Consider the following 6,677-nt stretch of genomic DNA (forward strand, 5'->3'; position numbering starts at 1 on the left):
ACAAACACACACACACATTGTTTTCTCTCTATCAGACCAGTCCTTGTCAGCTGGGTGGGTAGGCTTGCTGGGTTGAAGGGGCCCCTGCTCCAAACAGCCCTTCATGGTGACCTTCTTCAGGGCCAGCCAGGCCCCCTGTCACACCCTGAATCCCAACCCCCGCAAGAAGAAGCCCAAATATGACCGTCCCCTGCCCAGTATACATGGTGAGGTCATACAAGGTCAGGGGACAACACTGGTTTTTGGTGTTAAGCTTGTTTTTGCAGAGTTTAAAGGGATAGTTCATCCAAATTACAAAATTACTTAACTTGCGTTTACATTTAATTGTGTCTTTATTTTAAATCCAATGCATCCAAAGCATGCTTTACAGTCTGTCCTGTCTCATAACATCTTTTTTGATCCCTTTCAGATCACAGCCACGTCAACAGTGGGCGTCAGGCTTGTAAGAGACATGAATTATATGTGAGCTTTAGTGACCTAGGCTGGAAGGTGAGCCTCTGTCTCCCTTAACTACTCAATCTACTGAATAGATAATATCATGATCTAACATTGTATCACCTTATTTGCTGTAACACACAATTAGCAAAATAAATAACAATGTAAATCACAATATGGGGATGAGGTAGTTGGGTGGGCTAATTACAGATGGGCTGTGTACAGGTGCAGTGATCGGTAAGCTGCTCTGACAACTGATGCTTCAAGTTAGTGAGGGAGATAAGTGTCTCCAGCTTCAGAGATGTTTGCAGTCCGTTCCAGCTATATGCAGCAGAGAACTGGAAGGAATGGCGGCCAAAGGAGGCGTTGACTTTGGGGATGACCAGTGAGATATACCTGCTGGAACGCATACTATGGGTGGGTGTTGCTATGGTGACCAATGATCTAAGATAAGGCGGGGATTTGCCTAGAAGTGATTTATAGATGACCTGGAGCCAGTGGGTTTGGCGACGAATATGTAGTGAGGGCCAGCCAACGAGAGTGTACAGGTCACAATGGTGGGTAGTATATGGGGCTTTGGTGACAAAACAGATGGCACTGTGATAGACTACATCCAATTTGCTGAGTAGAGTGTTGGAAGCTATTTTGTAAATGACATCACCGAAGTCAAGGATCGGTAGGATAGTCAGTTTTACGAGGGCATGTTTAGCAGCATGAGTGAAGGAGACTTTGTTGAGAAATAGGAAGCCGATTGTAGATTTAGCTTTGGATTGGAGATGCTTAATGTGAGTCTGGAAGGAGAGTTTACGGTCTAACCAGACACCTAGGTATTTGTAGTTGTCCACATATTCTAAGTCAGACCCGCCGAGAGTAGTGATTCTAATCGGGCGGGCGGGTGCAAGCAGCGTTCGATTGAAGAGCATGCATTTAGTTTTACTAGCGTTTAAGAGCAGTTGGAGGCCACGGAAGGAGTGTTGTATGGCATTGAAGCTCGTTTGGAGGTTTGTTAACACAGTGTCCAGTGAAGGGCCAGATGTATACAAAATGGTGTCGTCTGCGTTGAGGTAGATCTGAGAGTCACCAGCAGCAAGAGCGACATCATTGATATACACAGAGAATAGAGTCGGCCCGAGATTTGAACCCTGTGGCACCCCCTTAGAGACTGCTAGAGGTCCAGACAACAGGCCCTCCGATTTGACACATTGAACTCTATCTGAGAAGTAGTTGGTGAACCAGGTTAGGCAGTCATTTGAGAAACCAAGGCTATTTAGTCTGCCAATAAGAATGCAGTGATTGACAGAGTCAAAAGCCTTGGCCAGGTCGATGAAGACGGCTGCACATTACTGTCTTTTATCGATCGCGGTTATCATATCGTTTAGGACATTGAGCTTGGCTGAGGTGCACCCATGACCAGCTCGAAGAGGGGGATGACCGCGGCAGCTTTCCAAATCTCTGGGGATCTCAGACGATACGAAAGACAGGTTGAACAGGCTAGTAATAGGGGTTGCGACAATTTCGGCGGGGTCCAGATTTAGCAGCTCTTTCAGGACATCAGCTATCTGTATTTGGGTGAAGGAGATGTGGGGGGGGGGGGGGGGCATGGGCAAGTTGCAGCGGAGGGTGCAGAGCTGGTGGCCGGGGTAGGGGTAGCCAAGTGGAAAGCATGGCCAGCCGTAGCAAAATGCTTATTGATATTCTCGATTATCGTAGATTTATCGGTGGTGACAGTGTTTCCTAGCCTCAGTGCAGTGGGTAGCTGGGAGGAGGTGCTCTTATTCTCCATGGACTTTACAGTGTCCCAAAACGTTTTGGAGTTAGTGCTACAAGATGCACATTTCTGTTTGAAAAAGCTAGCCTTTGCTTTCCTAACTGATTGTGTATATTGGTTCCTGACTTCCCTGAAAAGTTGCATATCGCGGGGGCTGTTCGATGCTAATGCAGTACGCCACAGGATGTTTTTGTGCTGGTCAAGGGCAGTCAAGTCTGGGGTGAACCAGGGGCTATACATGAACTCTAACATTGGTTTCAATGGGAATGACGGTAAATGGCTCAGACATTTATGGCAAACTGAAACTAAAATAACCAATTTACCTGAGTCTACAATGGCAGTCTTAAAATAGAGTACGGATAGTGAGAAGTACCTTTCAAGACAGAAGCAATTGTGCCCTATAGTGGTGGACTTTATACTGTACCAGGTTACTACACAACTAACATACACTGAGTGTACAAAACATTAGGAACACCTGCTCTTTCCATGACATAGACTGACCAGGTAAATTCAGGTGAAAGCTATGATCCTTTGAACGGGGTATGGTAGTAGGTGTATCAAGAATTGTCCACCACCCAAAGGTCATTCAGCCAACTTGACACAACTGTGGGAAGCATTGGAGTCAACATGGGCCAGAATCCCTTTGGAACGCTTTCGACACCTTGTAGAGTCCATGCCCCGACAAATTGAGGCTGTTCTGAGCAACAGGGGGTGCAACTCAATATTAGCAAGGTGTTCTTAATGTTTTGTACACTCAGTGTATGTAGGCCTCCATGTTTTTAAATAGTACAGTATCACACATCACAGTACAATGCCATAAAGCGTGGGCCTGTAGTACATGTAAATCAACTTAAAGTTGGTTTTTATTTCCATATGCAAAGAATAAAGCATAATTGTTCATGTAATAATGTAATATTAGCCTCATAACAACTCCAGGAATAGGAAATAGTGATGAAATAATCAAATAAATGAAAAGACAGAGACAAATGCTTTTGAACTACTATTTATTTTATTTAAAAATGTAAAATTCAGAGCAAAGTGTCAGAAGAATCCTGTGGGGAGAGAAAACAAGAGAATACATGAATTTAATAGGTGTGAACTAATCAGGGTTCAACGAAGCACTTCAAGTCCTCAATGAGAGAGAGAGAGAGAGAGAGAGAGAGAGAGAGAGAGAGAGAGAGAGAGAGAGAGAGAGAGAGAGAGAGAGGAGGAGAAGTGTGGCCCTTCAGGTCTCTGCAGTAGGACTACATGCTGGCCATGAGGTACTCGAGGTGGTACTCGAGGAGGCTGGAGAGCTCAGTGACCAGAGACTCTCGGTTAAAATACCAGGCCAGCTGCTGCCCAAACATGTCATCTAGCAGAGCCATCAGCCCGCCCTGAAGGGAACACCACACAACACATATAAAATGGCTCTGAGCTACTAGCTTATCAAGAGGAGAGAGACAATGAGAGTTACTCCCCCTAAAACGGCATTGAAACCCTGTTAACCAGGAACGAGTAAAGAGGAAGTAAACTAGTAATAAGGAAGAAAACAGGAAGTAAACTCTTGACTCTTACATTGAGCAGCAACAGGTATCTCTCAGCCTTTGGCTCAATGCTGGCAACAGTGGGCAGGAAGGAGTACAGGAGAGTGTACAGACGCTCCATGAACCCACCAGGTTGCTAAAGTAAACAGAGGAGGAGAGAAGAGAAATTGAAGTGAAATTGCTAATAGACAGACATCTAAACATTTACCAGCGAGATGCTACTTACCACCATCAGGGATTTCTGAGCTGTCATCATCCCAAACAGCACCAGCTCAAAAAGGACATCTATCAGGTTAACATGATGGATCTAGGACAAGAAAACACGTTTGGAGAAAATAGGAATGATTTCAAATAGATCAGCTACTGTGCCGTATAAAAGACATGCATGTGGAAGAACTCAAAGTGAGACTTGAAAGAGTTAATTAACTCACATTTGCCTCAGCCAGCTCCCTCTCAATGTCAATCTGCTTGGAGGGGTCACTCAGGTAGTCCACAAAGTCGTTATAGGCACGGATGAATTCGGCCTCGTCCTATCACAAAGCAAAGAGCAGTGATGTTAGTGCACAGAACACATTTCCCACCGAGGACGCTCTCTTTCCCTTGAAGGACAATGAGTTAGTGAGCTACCATCTGGTGGACCTGAACCAGTGCGCCCAGTAGGACCTTTCCCGCCACAAACAGATGGTTCCTACTCAGGGTGGAACCGAGCAGGGTCTAGAGAAGAGGGAAGAGTTAGGGTGAGACACCCATCTTACTCTAGGATACAGACAGAACAGGAAGACACAGAGAGTCAAAGAAAAGTGGGTCCACTCACAGTAAAGGCCTGGCGCAGGGAGACGAGCCTCAGGCCGATGTCCTCCACTCTCTTGGTGGTAAGGTAGAGGCTGTGGAAGAGAGGGAATGGAGCATGTCAATGGGGGATAACAGCATTGTGACCACTATCCTTCAGCATCTGACAAGCTCAGACTATACACACATTTAGAGGGACTCACTTTAGCAGAGGAACCTCCCTCTCCTCAGGCAGCAGGTCCTCCTCCCAGCCCTACAATAACAGAACAATTATTCAACATCAGTGACCAATGTAATGACATGACAAACAATGGGTCAATCGAAGGATCTTAATGCTACTAGTCAATAGTATGTGTGTGTGTAACATCTGACCTCATAGCAGTTGTGGCCCTCAGGCTCTGGCTCAGTGAACTGCTGAGTGGTGGGCGTAGAGACGGAGGCAGCCTCCGACCACGCCGAGGAGGAGAGCAGCCCATCCAGCCCCATGTGGAGAGTGGCGTACACCACCGAGACATCAGTTTGCTGCTCAAAACACACACACACAACACACGTTAATAGAAAACAGACCATATCTAATGGAAAATGCCCTGTAATTTCTATTCTATACACATAGGAAATTGTTTATTTACCTGGTAGCAGCCATGCGTCACGGCCACAGACGTCTCGTGGCGGAGGTGAGACGCATACTGGGTCACCCTGCCAGCCACATACTGACAGAGAGAAACGACATGTTAAGGCCAAACGGAATAAGTGAAGAAAAGCCTAATCTAATACTAATTCAGTAGTATTTACATCTTACCTGGATCCAAGAGATGGACTGCACCTTGGTGGCACAGTAGGGGATGCCCTCTGGACTAAGTCTGTGTGTCTCCTTGGAGATGGCCCACACCAGTTGAGTCTCCAGGCCTCGAACCCTACTCGCATGGTGCATCCTCACCACCACCTGCTGTGGAGTGAAACAACAAGACAACATCAACAAATCAACATCAGCCATCGCTGTAACATATTTCCATCAAGATCACATGACACTGACGATGTAGATTAGGATTAGGTAGTGACAAAGACACATACCTGGGATCCCCCACGCATGTAGGTGATAATGGGGCTGATGAACTGGAAAGTTCTCCAAGCTTTAGCCACCGGACCGGCATTGTTCTGCACAACAGGGGGTTGACATTACAATACATTCAGGTTAGAAACAGCAAACATTGCAACAGTGATGTGACTGTGTGTGTGGGTCTCTTACCCTGATCACAACAGGCCCACAGTACAGGGAGCTAAACCTAATCGGTATCAACTGCCAATTACCAGTGGCCTCCTAAAGCAGAAAGCAGACAACAAAGATTTTTAGAATGTCAAAGTGACACATTGAATATCTGGGATACTTTTCAAACATTAAACTTTCTGAAAATTGTACCTCAAGGATAGTCGGCACATCTGGCACCTCCTCAAGGATGGCTGGCAGCAGTGGTACATCCAGCACATCATCCAATGGCACAACCAACTGGACCTCATCCAGGACAGTTGATTCTAAAATTAGGAACATTGGAATACAAACAAACAAATGTTAGGATGTAAAACGTAGCGAGCTAGCTAGTACTACTAGTTCAAAAGTGCATCTCTTAGCAAAAGTCACTAAAGTCAACGTTAGCTTGCAAGGATGGATTACAGAAATACACAACATTTGACAAATTACATTTATATTGTTAAATGTGGTAAAATAAGAAGTTTAAACTCAACATACCCTCTTCGAAGTCGGTGTCGCTGTCCACCTCCCGACGATTGCGAACCCTGCAAAACGGAAAAAGACAACAAAAACAACCCACAAATGAATTTGAACAACCTGTCGACGCAGTAGACCGCCGACGTACACGCACTCTCTCCACCAATTTTGAAAAGCACCCAGGCATTTTCCAGTCGATCTTTCAGTCTCAGGTCTCAAAAATCTGTCATGTTTGTTGTTGTTGAACAGCAAACTGAAGTTGTTGTTGTTTTCGAACAGAAAACGTTCAATAGAACGCCGAGATGTTCTATCGGTTCGATGTCTCTTGGCAACACATATTTTTGAAAATTGTTGTTTACAAAATTGACAGCTGTGTTGCCATAGAAATGAGTTTGGAACTCTATGCTTACCATTATAATTCTATAACAATTCCATT

This window comes from Coregonus lavaretus (genome assembly GCF_964263955.1).
Source record: "Coregonus lavaretus genome assembly, chromosome: 7".
In the NCBI taxonomy this organism is placed as follows: domain Eukaryota; kingdom Metazoa; phylum Chordata; class Actinopteri; order Salmoniformes; family Salmonidae; genus Coregonus; species Coregonus lavaretus.